The sequence below is a fragment of the Triticum aestivum genome, chromosome 3B (genome assembly GCF_018294505.1).
Source record: "Triticum aestivum cultivar Chinese Spring chromosome 3B, IWGSC CS RefSeq v2.1, whole genome shotgun sequence".
NCBI classification, from domain to species: Eukaryota; Viridiplantae; Streptophyta; class Magnoliopsida; order Poales; family Poaceae; genus Triticum; species Triticum aestivum.
In genome coordinates this window covers 384,911,394-384,919,718 of record NC_057801.1, presented here as the reverse complement: position 1 = coordinate 384,919,718, position 8,325 = coordinate 384,911,394, and the positions used below count along the sequence as shown (strand labels likewise).

The following is an 8,325-nucleotide window of genomic DNA, read 5'->3' as shown; positions in this document are numbered from 1 at the left end:
CCGCCGCCGGGACAACCGCGCTGGCGGGCCACGTCTCCACCGCGGCCCCGCCCGCGCCGCCATCCCTGGTCCCCTCCGCGCCATCGCCTCCCGCCGTCTTCACACCGGAGCAGGTCACGGCCACCCTGCGGGATCTCGTGACCGCCGTCCAGAGCCTCCACCTACAGCAGCAGCAGTACGCGGCCGGACCCTACATGCCCCTGCCGACGGCGCCCGTTGCCGCCTACGGCCACACGTCGTGGCCACCCCAGGGCGTTTCTCCGTACGGCGCCCCCCTGATGTTGCCGTTCCAGGCGGCTCCACCGGGCGGCCCTCCGGCTGCCGCGGCGCCCCTCTGGCCCTTCGCGCCGACACCATCAGCGGCCCCCTGGACGCTACATCAGATGCCGCGGGCGGCGGCCACCGGACCGCTGCAGCCGTTCTCCATGCCCTCGCCGTCCTTGATCAGCTCGGGGACAACCGCGCCGGCTTGCATTGGGCTGCCGCTGCTGCTGTTCCAGGCGGGACACTCCGGCGGGACAACGCTGGCCGCGACCCCTCTGTGGTACTTGCAGCCACCGTCCCCCGCGGCCACCGACGCCCCCGCCCACCCTCCGCCGCCGATGCTACAACCACCGTCGTCGCCCCTGCCCAGCTCGGGCGCACCCTCGTCGACCGGCCTCCCGATTCATCAGATCTGGTTTCCGCCCTCCCCGTCGCCACTTCCAGCATGGGCGGCTGGGTCTTCGCCAACGCCGGTCTACACCACGGCCCCCGAACAGCCGACTCCGTTTCCGCAGTTCGGGGGGCCATCTAGTTCCGCTGGTCCCTACCCGGAGTACTCCGACCAGGCGCCGCCCGCCTCGCTGCTCCGCACCTCGGAGCCAGGTTGCCACGGTGTTCCCTCCCAGGCACCACCGCGGTTCTCCAAGATCGACTTCGCCACTTACGACGGCACAAAGGACCCCCTCAACTGGCTCAACCAGTGCGACCAGTTCTTTCGCGGGCAGTGCACACTCGCTTTGGAACGGAACTGGCTTGCCTCTTATCACCTCCGCGGCGCGGCACAGACGTGGTACTACGCTCTCGAGCAGGACGAGCGGACCTGGCTTGCCTCTTATCACCTCCGCAGCGCGGCACAGACATGGTACTACGCTCTCGAACAGGACGAGGGTGCCATGCCTTCTTGGGAGCGCTTCCGCGAGCTCTGCCTCCTCCGCTTTGGGCCCCCGGTTCGCGGGAGCCGCTTATCGGAGCTCGGACACCTTCCCTTCACCTCTACGGTGCATGACTTCGCCGACCGCTTCCAGGCCTTGGCGTGCCATGCGTCGGGCGTGATGGCGCAGCAGCACGCCGACCTCTTTGTTGGTGGCCTTTCGGATCACATTCGCGTCGACGTGGAGCTTCGCCGAGATCTCCAGTCGGCCATGTACTACGCCCGCGCGTTCGAGCGCCGCGCGGTGGCCATCTAGAAGGAATCACCATCCCGGACCACTGGGTCGCTACCCGGGCCGAATTCCGCGCAGGGTCGGCCTGCGCAGGCTTCTGCGGCACCCCTCGCCGCGACCGCGGCGCGCCCGTTCCGCTGACTCACCTCAGCCGAGCTACTCGAGCGTCGCCGCCAGGGGTTGTGCTTCAACTGCGACGGGCCCTACACGCCCGGCCATGCTTGCCCGCGACTCTTCTACCTGGAGGTTGCAGACTACATTCCGGAGGACGCCGTCGCCGCCGACCTGGCCGCCCCAACTGTCGAGAAGGTGTTTGACGCTGGTTGATCGCCCCGAGGAGTTCCGCAAGCGCTTCCCCACCTTACAGCTCGAGGACAAGCTGTTTGTGCAGGCGGGGAGAAGTGTTATGGCCGGTTTAGCTAGGCCCACCGGGCAATCTTAGCCCACAAGTTATCTTAGGTTAAATTCTTATGCAAGTTATCTTAGGTTAATTCTTATGCAAGTTATCTAGGTTATAAATATAGGTTGTAAGACTCTTTTTGGAATTAAGCAATAAGAAGAATATTATCTCTATTGCCCGGCTCCCAGAGGAGCCGGAACCCTAGCCGCCCCCAGCCCTAATCGCCGCCGCCCTCCTCCTCCATCGCGACGGCGCCGAAGCGCCGGAGCTCGCGCCCTCGCCCCCAACAGCCGATGTTCTGCTCTTATAACCTAAGGAGTAGAGCCGGTAGGAACCCTAGTCCTACCATTCACACACATTCGTCTTCCACAGATAGCAAACTAACTCATGTTAGCATCAAGTTATTTGTTTTCTTCTGTAAAGGGGATGAAAGCTTTGGCCTAATTAATAAAAATCAAGCTTTACTTAGCAAGATATACACAAAATAAAATAAGATGACATTATAAAGTGAATCATCATTTTCCATGCCAGTCGGATCAAAAGAAAAAGAAAAAGGAAATTAAACAACGATTACCTGTTCACAGCAGTGTGGGAGTACTCTTCTGTTTTGTATCTAGAGATGTTATTTAGATGTGGGAAATCAAGCCTGAAGTAATTTCTCATGTGGTAGGTTAATGTATGTAGTCGTTGCCCTACCTTTTCTATGAAGTCCTCCCCTTCACCATCCGGCTTAAGCATTTGAAGAGCACATCTTAATTTCATGTACAATAGAGCTTGGATCTCAATAGGATAACCGTAGATACCCTGAAAAATATAGATTACATTTGTAGCATTACAATCATGTAACAACAAGGATATTTCACCTACAATTGAAATTGTAGCTGGAGAGTCGAATAAGAAACCAGGAAACCATAGGATTATAGTTCAAAGTACAGATTGCCTTTTTCAAGTAGTACTGTAAGTCTGTAACTCAAAGGTCAAACAAGCAACACGAAAAAAAATTAGGATTGTTTTTTCAGAATACAGATCAATTTTTTCAGTTATGTAAATGCACAGGCAAGAAGATATAGGGGAGGGGTGCTGACCTCAGTTTGATTTCCTCATCGGTCCTTGTGGCATCACCCTTCAATCTTTTCTATGCACATTAGGGTGACTGGTTGGGTCCCTGATCTCAGCCTTGTTATTATGCACATTCGCATGTCTGGTTCAGTGGGTCACGTATGCCATCATTAACATAGTTTAGTAGGCGAAATCGATTTTGCTGACCAAATTATATGAAATTATCATATGTTAATGACTCAAAACGATTAGTTAAGAATGGAAGATGTCGTTACATGTCATGTGGGGCACGTCCTACAGGCGTGGGCCACGCGGCCAGGAGCAGCAGCCGTCGGCCACATCAGGCGAGGCGTAGGCTGGGCAGGAGTCCTGGTCCTGATACATTAGTTCCTAGAATAAAAGACTAGTTTGTTACGTATAGATTTCTAGTTTGTTAGCAGCCCATGGGGCCTTTATATATCGTATAATCAGCACCCTTTGAGGGCAAGCAATAAAGTTATTATCTCCTACCTCTTCCTCCGTCTCCTATCCTCTCCTCCCGCACCATTGAGCAGCCAGGCAAAAACCCTAGCGCTCCTATCCACCGAGACTACGAACTACGTAGTCGAGGCCCCGCTGTCTTGGGAACTAAGGCCCTTGACAACTTGTATCAGGTTCCAGCCGCTCCTCGGCCTCCTCCACGCTGCACCCGCCGCCCCGCCCACCTCCATCGCCGCCATCCGCCGCCGCCTTGGTTTCTTCTGCCATGTCGGAACCCACCACCGCTGATTTGGCCAAGATGATCGAAGCCCCGACTGCAACCGTGACATCCCTGCAGTGTCCGTGGCAGCCCTCCAGAAGGAGAAGTCGGCCTCCTCGTCAGCCGTCGATATCAGCCACGACGGACAGCACCACAACGATCGGCCCCCGCGGTTTCAGAAGATGGACTTCCCCAAGTTCGACGGCAAGTCCGACCCGCTCGCTTTCCTCAACAGATGCGAGTCCTTCTTCCATCAACAACGGATCGCCGAGGAGGAGAAAGTCTGGATGGCGTCATACAACCTCGAGGGTTCTGCCCAGCTGTGGTACATGCAGGTCCAGCGTGACGAGGGCACTCCACCGTGGCGCCGCTTTTCCGAGCTGCTCAACCTCCGCTTCGGACCTCCTCTGCGCGCGAACCCGCTGGGCGAACTGATGGCGTGCAAGTGCACGACGTCCGTCGTCGACTTCCAGGAGCGGTTTGAGGCGCTCCTTCCCCGGGCAGGCTCCTTGTCGGAAACGCAGAAAGTTCAGATCTTCACTGCAGGCCTCCAGCCACCCCTCAGCCTCGACGTGGAAATCCATAACCCGCAGTCCCTCGCCGTCGCCATGAGCCTCGCCCGCAAATTGGAGCTGCGCGACCAGTGCGCGCTTTCCGCCGCGCCACCGGTGCGTTTTCCGCAGAAGGGCATTCTGCCGATGCCAGGACCACGCCTCGCGCCCCCCACACCGGCCCCACCAGCCGCACCCCAGCATGGCCACAGTTTGCCGAATGGGCGCCCAATCAAATGTCTCTCCCAGACAGAGATGGAGGAACGCCGTCGCCTGGGCCTATGCTTCAACTGTAACGAGAAGTTTGGCAGGGGCCACAACCGCGTGTGCCAGCGCATCTTTCTCCTCGACTTAGCGCCGGACGACGACGACGACGACGCGGCCTCCGCTACTGATGATGCATTGCGGGCCGACCCTCAGATCTCGCTCCACGCAATCTTCGGGGTGCGCACGAGCGAAACCATGCAGATGCATATTACTCTCGGGGGTGTCTCCCTCCTCGCCCTGATCGACTCAGGCTCCACCCACAACTTCATCGCCGAGGAGGCGGCCGCTCGTGCTACGCTGCCATCCCCCACCACCGAGAAGATGCGCGTCACGGTGGCCAATGGCGAGCGCGTTCCGTGCCAGGGCACGTACCGCGTCGTGCCCTTCCGCATCGGCCAAGAGGAGTTCTCGGAGGATTTCCTCGCCTTGCCGCTCGCGGGCTACGACATAGTCCTGGGCACGCAGTGGCTGGCGACGCTCAGACCGATCCTGTGGGATTTCTGCGCCCTCTCCATGACATTCTGGCGGAGGGGCCATCGGGTGTGCTGGCGCGGCATTGCAGGACCGGACGGGCCAGCCCTGAAATCATGCAGCGGCCGCGACTTCCTCGACGCCATCATCACCGAGTTCGACGGCATCTTCGCCGAACCATCCAGCGTGCCACCGCCCCTCAGCCGCGACCACGACATCACCCTGCTGCCCGGTTCCGCCCCGGTGGCCGTCCGTCCGTATCGCTACCCGGCCGCGCACAAGGACGAGCTGGAGCGTCAGTGCGCCGCCATGCTCGCCCAGGGCATCATCCGAGCGAGTTGTTCCGCATTCTCGTCCTCAGTACTGCTGGTCCGCAAGGCCGACGGGTCCTGGCGCTTCTGCATCGACTACCGCGCCCTAAACGCCATTACTGTCAAGAATGCGTTTCCGATCCCGGTGGTGGACGAACTCCTCGACGAGCTCCGGCACGCTCGTTTCTTCACCAAGCTCGACTTGCGCTCCGGCTACCACCAGGTGCGGATGCGTGCGGAGGACATCCCGAAGACCGCCTTCCGTACTCATGATGGCCTCTACGAGTTCCTGGTGATGCCGTTCGGCCTCTGCAACGCGCCGGCAACGTTCCAGGCCCTCATGAACGATCTGCTGCGGCCGTACCTGCGCCGTTTTGTTCTCGTCTTCTTTGACGACATCCTCATTTTCAGCGAGACATGGGCTGACCATCTCCGACATGTGCGCACCGTCTTCACCGTCCTGCACCAGCACCGACTCTTCGTCAAGCGATCCAAATGCGCATTCGCCGTCGAGTCGATCTCATACCTGGGTCACACCATCTCCGCTGCAGGAGTGGCCATGGATCCGGAAAAGGTGCAGGCAGTGGCCGAATGGCCGCAACCACGCTCGACACGCGCGGTTCGGGGGTTTCTCGGCCTTGCGGGGTACTACCGCAAGTTTGTCAAGGAGTTTGGCGTGGTTGCCGCGCCACTAATGGCCCTCCTTCGCAAGGATGGTTTCTCCTGGTCGCCGGAGGTGGCAACAGCTTTTCACGCCCTCAAGACGACAGTCACCACGGCTCCCGTCCTCGCGTTACCGGATTTCACGCGGCCGTTCATCGTCGAGTGTGACGCCTCGACATACGGCTTCGGGGCCGTCCTTCTTCAGGACCAACACCCGGTGGCTTTCTTTAGCCGGCCAGCCGCGCCACGTCACCGTTCCCTGGCAGCATATGAACGGGAACTCATCGGCCTGGTGCTCGCGATTCGTCACTGGAGACCGTACCTCTGGGGGCGCCAATTTGTGGTAAAAACGGATCACTACAGTCTCAAATTTCTACTTGACCAGCGTTTGGCAACCATCCCGCAGCATCATTGGGTCGGCAAACTACTGGGGTTCGACTTCATCGTGGAGTACAAGGCCGGTAGTACAAACACGGTGGCGGATGCCCTTTCCCGCCGCGACACGGAGGAGACGTCGATCATGGCGATCTCGGGTCCTCGCTTCGACTTCATCGATCGCCTCCGGCAAGCGACGTCCACAGATCCGGCGCTCGTCACGCTGCGTGAGGATATCACGGCGGGTACGCGGCAGCAGTCGTGGGCTCTCTCCGACGGCCTCGTCACTTTCAACGGCCGCCTCTACATTCCGCCGTCGTCCCCGCTACTCCAGGAGATTCTAAGTGCCGTGCACGATGATGGGCATGAAGGCATCCTGCGCACCTTGCATCTTCTCCGCCGCGACTTCCACGCACCTAACCTTCGCAAGACGGTGCAAGAGTACATCCGCCCTTGCAGTACTTGCCAGAGGTACAAGTCCGAGCACTTGCACCCCGCTAGGTTGTTGATGCCGCTGCCGCTGCCCACAGGCGTGTGGACTGACGTCGGCATCGACTTCGTGGAAGCGCTCCCTCGCGTGGGCGGGAAGTCTGTCATCCTCACCGTGGTGGATCGCTTTAGCAAGTATTGCCACTTTGTGGCGCTAGCCCACCCGTACACGGCAGAATCAGTGGCACAGGTGTTCTTCGCTGAGATTGTTCGTCTCCATGGCGTGCCGCAGTCCATGGTCTCTGACCGTGACCCCGTCTTCACCTAGGCTTTTTGGCGGGAGCTCATGCGCCTCATCGGGACAAAGCTGCACATGACGTCAGCGTTTCATCCACAGTCGGATGGCCAAACGGAGGCTGCTAACAAGATCATTGTGATGTACCTACGTTGTCTCAACGGGGATCGTCCCAGACAGTGGCTCCGGTGGCTTCCCTGGGCCGAGTACATCTACAACATCGCCTACCAGACAGCGACCCAAGAAACTCCGTTCAAGCTTGTGTATGGCCGTGACCCTCCCACTATTCGCTCTTACGAGCCGGGCGACACGAGGGTAGCCGCAGTGGCCAGGAGCATGGCGGAGCGCGACGAGCTTCTCAAGGACGTCTGCTATCGTCTACAACAGGCACAGGCGGTCTACAAGTCCTACTACGACAGACGCCATCGGGACATTCGGCATGACGTGGGCGATTGGGTCTGGCTTTGCCTTCGCCAGCGCGCCGCGTCCTCTCTCAACTTGCCAACCAGGGGCAAGCTCAAGCCACGCTTCTATGGGCCGTACCGCATTTCAGAGGTCGTCAATGACGTGGCTTACCGCCTTGAGCTTCCGGCACGCTCGCGCCTCCATGACGTGTTCCACGTGGGCCTCCTCAAGAAGTTCTTCGGCACGCCTCCAACTTCACCGCCGGGTTTGCCTCCGATCCACAACGGAGCAGCTGTTCCAGAACCGGAGCGCGTGAATCGTGCGCGCCTAGCACGCGGCGTTCGCCAGCTACTCGTCCACTGGAAGGGTGAAGCAGCATCATCAGCTACATGGGAGGATCTTGACAGTTTCGTCGAGCGCTACCCCGCTTTTCAGCTCGAGGACGAGCTGCTCGTCGAGGGGGGGGGGGAGAGATGTCATGTGGGGCACGTCCTACAGGCGTGGGCCACGCGGCCAGGAGCAGCAGCCGTCGGCCGCATCAGGCGAGGCGTAGGCTGGGTAGGAGTCCTGGTCCTGATACATTAATTCCTAGAATAAAAGACTAGTTTGTTACGTATAGGTTTATAGTTTGTTAGCAGCCCATGGGGCCTTTATATATCGTATAATCAGCACCCTTTGAGGGCAAGCAATAAAGTTATTATCTCCTACCTCTTCCTCCATCTCCTATCCTCTCCTCCCGCACCATTGAGCAGCCAGGCAAAAATCCTAGCGCTCCTATCCACCGAGACTACGAACTACGTAGTCGAGGCCCCGCTGTCTTGGGCACTGAGGCCCTTGACATTACAAGTAGGGGAACAACCAATCAAGACAAGCATGTGAGAAAGCACTTGAGGTTGGGATCGACTCAAGGTCGCTGCGCCTTCACTTCGAGGA

The 8,325-nt window shown here is 58.9% G+C and overlaps 1 long non-coding RNA gene across 1 annotated transcript; it reads right to left on the bottom strand.

Annotated features, from left to right (window-relative positions):
• Positions 1–1,968: 1,968 nt before the first annotated feature.
• On the bottom strand, positions 1,969–3,505 carry LOC123069971 (uncharacterized). The gene is made up of 3 exons (XR_006433263.1): positions 3,162–3,505; positions 2,913–3,028; positions 1,969–2,631 (listed from the first exon to the last, which is right to left on the bottom strand). It is a non-coding gene; the product is annotated as an uncharacterized lncRNA (long non-coding RNA).
• Between the last annotated feature and the right edge of the window lie 4,820 nt (positions 3,506–8,325).